Below are 8,120 nucleotides of genomic sequence, written 5' to 3' on the forward strand. Positions count from 1 at the left end.
CTTCCATAGGCAGGGAGGGTGCTGGAGCTCCACACTTCCATAGGCAGGGAGGGTGCTGGAGCTCCACACTTCCATAGGCAGGGAGGGTGCTGGAGCTCCACACTTCCATAGGCAGGGAGGGTGCTGGAGCTCCACACTTCCATAGGCAGGGAGGGTGCTGGAGCTCCACACTTCCATAGGCAGGGAGGGTGCTGGAGCTCCACACTTCCATAGGCAGGGAGGGTGCTGGAGCTCCACACTTCCATAGGCAGGGAGGGTGCTGGAGCTCCACACTTCCATAGGCAGGGAGGGTGCTGGAGCTCCACACTTCCATAGGCAGGGAGGGTGCTGGAGCTCCACACTTCCATAGGCAGGGAGGGTGCTGGAGCTCCACACTTCCATAGGCAGGGAGGGTGCTGGAGCTCCACACTTCCATAGGCAGGGAGGGTGCTGGAGCTCCACACTTCCATAGGCAGGGAGGGTGCTGGAGCTCCACACTTCCATAGGCAGGGAGGGTGCTGGAGCTCCACACTTCCATAGGCAGGGAGGGTGCTGGAGCTCCACACTTCCATAGGCAGGGAGGGTGCTGGAGCTCCACACTTCCATAGGCAGGGAGGGTGCTGGAGCTCCACACTTCCATAGGCAGGGAGGGTGCTGGAGCTCCACACTTCCATAGGCAGGGAGGGTGCTGGAGCTCCACACTTCCATAGGCAGGGAGGGTGCTGGAGCTCCACACTTCACTTGGATCAAAAAAGAACCGGGCGACCCGTTAAAATTGCTTAGCCGAGGTCCTGGAAGCCTAACACGGCGTGATCTTGTGCAAAAAGCCGCTCCCGAGCTCCAGCTGGAAGTGTAAAAAGAACCAGGCTGGATAAAAAAAAGAACCGGGCTGGATCAAAAAAGAACCGGGCGACCCGTTAAAATTGCTTAGCCGAGGTCCTGGAAGCCTAACACGGCGTGATCTTGTGCAAAAAGCCGCTCCCGAGCTCCAGCTGGAAGTGTAAAAAGAACCAGGCTGGATAAAAAAAGAACCGGGCTGGATCAAAAAAGAACCGGGCGACCCGTTAAAATTGCTTAGCCGAGGTCCTGGAAGCCTAACCCGGCGTGATCTTGCCCGAAATTCGGCCTCTATACTTCCATTTTAGGTACCAGGCGCTCATAGTGTGTTGGTCCCACTAGTCAGTGTACTGGTCCCACTCGCTAGTGTACTGGTCCCCCTAGTCAGTGTACTCATCCAGTTACCCCCCGTTTTCCAAAACACCATCGGCACGTATAAGGGGGGGACTCCTGAGAGAGATGAGGTATATGGCAGCGCAACACCAATCCGCTCCGCGCTGGTTCCCATGTCGGCTACGGATGAATAAAACCAGCCTGTCCCCCCTGGAGCTCACGAGACACGGAATTTTTTCTAAGTGCCAACGGCTCTTCCGAGCAAACGTGTCCGCTCCGGCTGGTTCCCCCGTCGGCCTCGAATGACGAAAAATGCCGGTCTCCGCCCGGAGCTCATGACAAACGAAAAATTTTCTAAGTGCCAACGGCACTAGCGAGCGAATGTGTCCGCTCGGCGCTGGTTCCCGGGTCGAACCCGGAAGACGAAAAACGCCGGTCCTCGCCCGGAGCTCATGACAAACGAAAAATTTTCTAAGTGCCAACGGCACTAGCGAGCGAATGTGTCCGCTCGGCGCTGGTTCCCGGGTCGAACCCGGAAGACGAAAAACGCCGGTCCTCGCCCGGAGCTCATGACAAACGAAAAATTTTCTAAGTGCCAACGGCACTAGCGAGCGAATGTGTCCGCTCGGCGCTGGTTCCCGGGTCGGACCCGGAAGACGAAAAACGCCGGTCCTCGCCTGGAGGTCCCAGCAAAATCGGCGAAAAAACGACTAAGTGTCAACTTTCGAAAAAACGGCTAAGTGTCGACTTTCGAAAAAACGGCTAAGTGTCAACTTTCGAAAAAACGGCTAAGTGTCAACTTTCGAAAAAACGACTAAGTGCCCACGGCTCTGCGGGGCTTGTGAGTCCGCCCCGCGCCGGTTCGGCGGTCGGCCTCAAAAAGCAAAAAATCAGCCTCTCTCCCTGGAGCTCACCAAAAATTTGTCGAAATTTTTCTAAGTTCTCCTCGAGGTACCAGGGGGTGAGGTACCCGGGCTAAGGTGCAGTACCTTTTTTGGTCTTCAGGTGCGCCAGAGTACAATGAAATGGTCCCAGTAGTCAGTGTACTCATCGACTTTCCCCCCGTTTTCCAAAGCACCTCGTTTACGAGTATGGAGGAGATGGTGCTGGTCTCCCCACGGCGTCGGACACGCCGTCCTCGACAGCACAAGGTCGGATAGAAGACCTGGAAAGCGCCGTGGCACGCGCTGGAGGTGGGCACTTTGGCGAAAAAACGACTAAGTGTCAACTTTCGAAAAAACGACTAAGTGTCAACTTTCGAAAAAACGGCTAAGTGTCAACTTTCGAAAAAACGACTAAGTGTCACCTCTCTGAAAAAATGGCAAAGTGTCGCCTCTCTGAAAATTTTCTAAGTGCCCACGGCTCTGCGGGCTCGTGCATCCGAGCCGCGCCGGTTCTGCAACCGGCCTAGAATGACGAAAAATAACGGTCTCCTCCTGGAGCTCACAGCCAATTGTGGCGAAAAAGTGGCAAAGTGCCCACGGCTCTGCGGGCTCGTGCATCCGACCCGCGCCGGTTCTGCAGCCGGCCTAGAATGACGAAAAATAACGGTCTCCTCCTGGAGCTCACAGCCAACTTGGCAAAAAGTTTCTAAGTGCCCACGGCCCTGCCGAGCTTTGGCGTCCGCCCAGCGCCGGTTCCGCAGTCGGCCTCCAATGACGAAAAATAACGGTCTCCTCCTGGAGCTCACAGCCAACTTGGCAAAAAGTTTCTAAGTGCCCACGGCCCTGCCGAGCTTTGGCGTCCGCCCAGCGCCGGTTCCGCAGTCGGCCTCGAATGACGAAAAATAACGGTCTCCTCCTGGAGCTCACAGCCAACTTGGCAAAAAGTTTCTAAGTGCCCACGGCCCTGCCGAGCTTTGGCGTCCGCCCAGCGCCGGTTCCGCAGTCGGCCTCGAATGACGAAAAATAACGGTCTCCTCCTGGAGCTCACAGCCAACTTGGCAAAAAGTTTCTAAGTGCCCACGGCCCTGCCGAGCTTTGGCGTCCGCCCAGCGCCGGTTCCGCAGTCGGCCTCGAATGACGAAAAATAACGGTCTCCTCCTGGAGCTCACAGCCAACTTGGCAAAAAGTTTCTAAGTGCCCACGGCCCTGCCGAGCTTTGGCGTCCGCCCAGCGCCGGTTCCGCAGTCGGCCTCGAATGACGAAAAATAACGGTCTCCTCCTGGAGCTCACAGCCAACTTGGCAAAAAGTTTCTAAGTGCCCACGGCCCTGCCGAGCTTTGGCGTCCGCCCAGCGCCGGTTCCGCAGTCGGCCTCGAATGACGAAAAATAACGGTCTCCTCCTGGAGCTCACAGCCAACTTGGCAAAAAGTTTCTAAGTGCCCACGGCCCTGCCGAGCTTTGGCGTCCGCCCAGCGCCGGTTCCGAAGTCGGCCTCGAATGACGAAAAATAACGGTCTCCTCCTGGAGCTCACAGCCAACTTGGCAAAAAGTTTCTAAGTGTCACATCTCTGAAAAAACGACTGTCACATCTCTGAAAAAACGGCTAAGTGTCGACTTTCGAAAAAACGGCTAAGTGTCAACTTTCGAAAAAACGGCAAAGTGTCACATCTCTGAAAAAACGGCTAAGTGTCACATCTCTGAAAAAACGGCTAAGTGTCGCCTCTCTGAAAAAACGGCAAAGTTTCAACTTCCGAAAAAACGACAGAGTGTCGCCTCTCTGAAAAAACGACTAAGTGTCGACTCTGAGAAAATGGCAAAGTGCCCACGGCTCTGCGGGCTCGTGCATCCGACCCGCGCCGGTTCCCCAGCCGGCCTGAAATAAGGCAAAACCAGCCTCTCCGCCTGGAGCTCAGAGCCAACTTGGCGAATATTTTCTAAGTGCCCACGGCTCTGCGTGGCTACGGCGTCTGCCCAGCGCCGGTTCCTGGGTCGAACCCCGAGGACGAGGAATGCCGGTCTCCGCCTGGAGGTCCCAGCTTAATCGGCGAAAATTTTCTAAGTGCCCACGGCTCTGCCGGGCTCGTGCATCCGACCCGCGCCGGTTCCCCAGCCGGCCTGAAATAAGGCAAAACCAGGCTCTCCCCTGGAGCTCAGAGCCAATTGTGGCGAAAAAACGACTAAGTGTCAACTTTCGAAAAAACGACTAAGTGTCAACTTTCCAAAAAAACGGCTAAGTGTCGACTTTCGAAAAAACGGCTAAGTGTCAACTTTCGAAAAAACGACTAAGTGTCGCCTCTGAAAAAACGACTAAGTGTCGCCTCTCTGAAAAAACGACTAAGTGCCCACGGCTCTGCGGGGCTTGTGAGTCCGCCCCGCGCCGGTTCGGCGGTCGGCCTCAAAAAGCGAAAAATCAGCCTCTCTCCCTGGAGCTCACCAAAAATTTGTCGAAATTTTTCTAAGTTCTCCTCGAGGTACCAGGGGGTGAGGTACCCGGGCTAAGGTGCAGTACCTTTTTTGGTCTTCAGGTGCGCCAGAGTACAATGAAATGGTCCCAGTAGTCAGTGTACTCATCGACTTTCCCCCCGTTTTCCAAAGCACCCCGTTTACGAGTATGGAGGAGATGGTGCTGGTCTCCCCACGGCGTCGGACACGCCGTCCTCGACAGCACAAGGTCGGATAGAAGACCTGAAAAGCGCCGTGGCACGCGCTGGAGGTGTCACTGTGGCGAAAAAGTGACTAAGTGTCAACTTTCGAAAAAACGGCTAAGTGTCAACTTTCGAAAAAACGGCTAAGTGTCAACTTTCGAAAAAACGGCTAAGTGTCAACTTTCGAAAAAACGACAAAGTGTCACCTCTCTGAAAAAACGGCAAAGTGTCAACTTTCGAAAAAACGGCTAAGTGTCAACTTTCGAAAAAACGACTAAGTGTCACCTCTCTGAAAAAATGGCAAAGTGTCAACTGCGAATGTGGTGGTGCATGGAAGGAAGTGGAGGACGGCCGCCTCCTTAAACACAGGCCGAAGAGGAGCGTCAGGGCCGGCTCCTTAAACACGGACCGAGTGTCGCCCTTAACACAGACCAAGCGGAGGACGGCCGCCTCCCTAAATACAGGCCGAACCGGAGCGCGAGGGCCAGGCTCCTTAAACACGGACCGAGTGTCGCCCTTAACACAGACCAAGGGGAGGACGGCCGCCTCCTTAAACACAGGCCGGAGAGGAGCGTCAGGGCCAGGCTCCTCAAACATGGACCGAGTGTCGCCCTTAACACAGACCAAGCGGAGGACGGCCGCCTCCCTAAATACAGGCCGAACCGGAGCGCGAGGGCCAGGCTCCTTAAACACGGACCGAGTGTCGCCCTTAACACAGACCAAGGGGAGGACGGCCGCCTCCTTAAACACAGGCCGGAGAGGAGCGTCAGGGCCAGGCTCCTCAAACATGGACCGAGTGTCGCCCTTAACACAGACCAAGGGGAGGACGGCCGCCTCCTTAAACACAGGCCGGAGAGGAGCGTCAGGGCCAGGCTCCTCAAACATGGACCGAGTGTCGCCCTTAACACAGACCAAGGGGAGGACGGCCGCCTCCTTAAACACAGGCCGGAGAGGAGCGTCAGGGCCAGGCTCCTCAAACATGGACCGAGTGTCGCCCTTAACACAGACCAAGGGGAGGACGGCCGCCTCCTTAAACACAGGCCGGAGAGGAGCGTCAGGGCCAGGCTCCTCAAACATGGACCGAGTGTCGCCCTTAACACAGACCAAGGGGAGGACGGCCGCCTCCTTAAACACAGGCCGGAGAGGAGCGTCAGGGCCAGGCTCCTCAAACATGGACCGAGTGTCGCCCTTAACACAGACCAAGGGGAGGACGGCCGCCTCCTTAAACACAGGCCGGAGAGGAGCGTCAGGGCCAGGCTCCTCAAACATGGACCGAGTGTCGCCCTTAACACAGACCAAGCGGAGGACGGCCGCCTCCCTAAATACAGGCCGAACCAGAGCGCGAGTGTCGCTCCTTAAACACGGACCGAGTGGAGGACGGCCGCCTCCTTAAACACAGGCCGAACAAAATGACACAAAGTGTCAACTGCGAATGTTGTCCATCCAAGGAAGGAGCGTGATGCCCGGCCGGCTCCTTAAACACAGGCCGAGAGTCGCCCCGGACGGTCCGCCTCGCGGCGCCCGTCTGCTCGGATAAAATGACACAAAGTGTCAACTACGAATGTTGTCCATCCAAGGAGGGAGCGTGATGCCCGGCCGGCTCCGAAAACACAGGCCGAGAGTCGCCCCGGACGGTCCGCCTCGCGGCGCCCGTCTGCTCGGATAAAATGACACAAAGTGTCAACTGCGAATGTTGTCCATCCAAGGAAGGAGCGTGATGCCCGGCCGGCTCCTTAAACACAGGCCGAGAGTCGCCCCGGACGGTCCGCCTCGCGGCGCCCGCCCGCTCGGATAAAATGACACAAAGTGTCAACTACGAATGTTGTCCATCCAAGGAGGGAGCTTGAGGCCCGGCCGGCTCCGAAAACACAGGCCGAGAGTCGCCCCGGACGGTCCGCCTCTCGAGGCGCCCGCCCGCTCGGATAAAATGACACAAAGTGTCAACTACGAATGTTGTCCATCCAAGGAGGGAGCGTGATGCCCGGCCGGCTCCGAAAACACAGGCCGAGAGTCGCCCCGGACGGTCCGCCTCTCGAGGCGCCCGTCTGCTCGGATAAAATGACACAAAGTGTCAACTGCGAATGTTGTCCATCCAAGGAAGGAGCGTGATGCCCGGCCGGCTCCTTAAACACAGGCCGAGAGTCGCCCCGGACGGTCCGCCTCGCGGCGCCCGCCCGCTCGGATAAAATGACACAAAGTGTCAACTACGAATGTTGTCCATCCAAGGAGGGAGCTTGAGGCCCGGCCGGCTCCGAAAACACAGGCCGAGAGTCGCCCCGGACGGTCCGCCTCTCGAGGCGCCCGCCCGCTCGGATAAAATGACACAAAGTGTCAACTACGAATGTTGTCCATCCAAGGAGGGAGCGTGATGCCCGGCCGGCTCCGAAAACACAGGCCGAGAGTCGCCCCGGACGGTCCGCCTCTCGAGGCGCCCGCCCGCTCGGATAAAATGACACAAAGTGTCAACTACGAATGTTGTCCATCCAAGGAGGGAGCGTGAGGCCCGGCCGGCTCCGAAAACACAGGCCGAGAGTCGCCCCGGACGGTCCGCCTCTCGAGGCGCCCGCCCGCTCGGATAAAATGACACAAAGTGTCAACTACGAATGTTGTCCATCCAAGGAGGGAGCGTGATGCCCGGCCGGCTCCGAAAACACAGGCCGAGATTCGACCCCGGACGGGCCGTCTTCTCCCGGCGCCCGCCCGCGTACGCCCCCCATCCCCGGTCGCCCGTCTGCTCCCGGCGGGCCTCCGAGTACCCCCTCACCCAACTGACCGACTGGCACTCATGACCCGCCTTGGTAGGGCCTCCATCGGCCTCGGCTCGTCCGACGTCGGGTGGACGGTTCCTACCCACTGCGGGTCGCACTCTAGCGCCCCGGCCGCCGCGTGAGCGTGCGCTCCCCGCGCCGCCCCGCAGGCCCCGGCGCGACCGTACTGCGGCGAGACCGAGACGACCCGGTTTGGCATCCATCCCACCTAGCCACGATCCACGGAGGCCGAGCGAGCGGCTGAGTGTCGGGCGCCGCGCGTGCGAGCGTCCGCCGGCCGCGCCGGTCCTTCCGCGAATGTCGTTTCTCAAACCCTCCGGCTTGATAGCGGCGGCACCACGGGAAGCCGTCCACACACACCGTCCGACCTCTATCCGAAAAGCCTTCCCGACCAACCGCGGTCGCGGGGGCGTCTGTCGCTCCGCATCGGGGGGGCGTATGGCTTCCGCGCTACGCGCTGCGGGCTCGGGGGGGCCGCAACGGCTGAGTCTGACTCGGCCGGGGCGCAGCTTCCCTCCCGGCAGTCAGCAATAGTGCCGATCGCGCCTGCCACCAGCCCCCTCCCCGACGGGTTCGTCGGCGCCGGCTGGCCGCCGTCCGCCTTCGTTCCCCGAGGGTTCCCAACCAGCGCCGATCCAACTCCGCATCCTGGCCGCACGCAGTGCGTGCCTCGC

Source organism: Syngnathus leptorhynchus, unplaced genomic scaffold (assembly GCF_054491065.1).
Source record: "Syngnathus leptorhynchus isolate UIUO unplaced genomic scaffold, UIUO_Slep HiC_scaffold_50, whole genome shotgun sequence".
NCBI lineage: Eukaryota > Metazoa > Chordata > Actinopteri > Syngnathiformes > Syngnathidae > Syngnathus > Syngnathus leptorhynchus.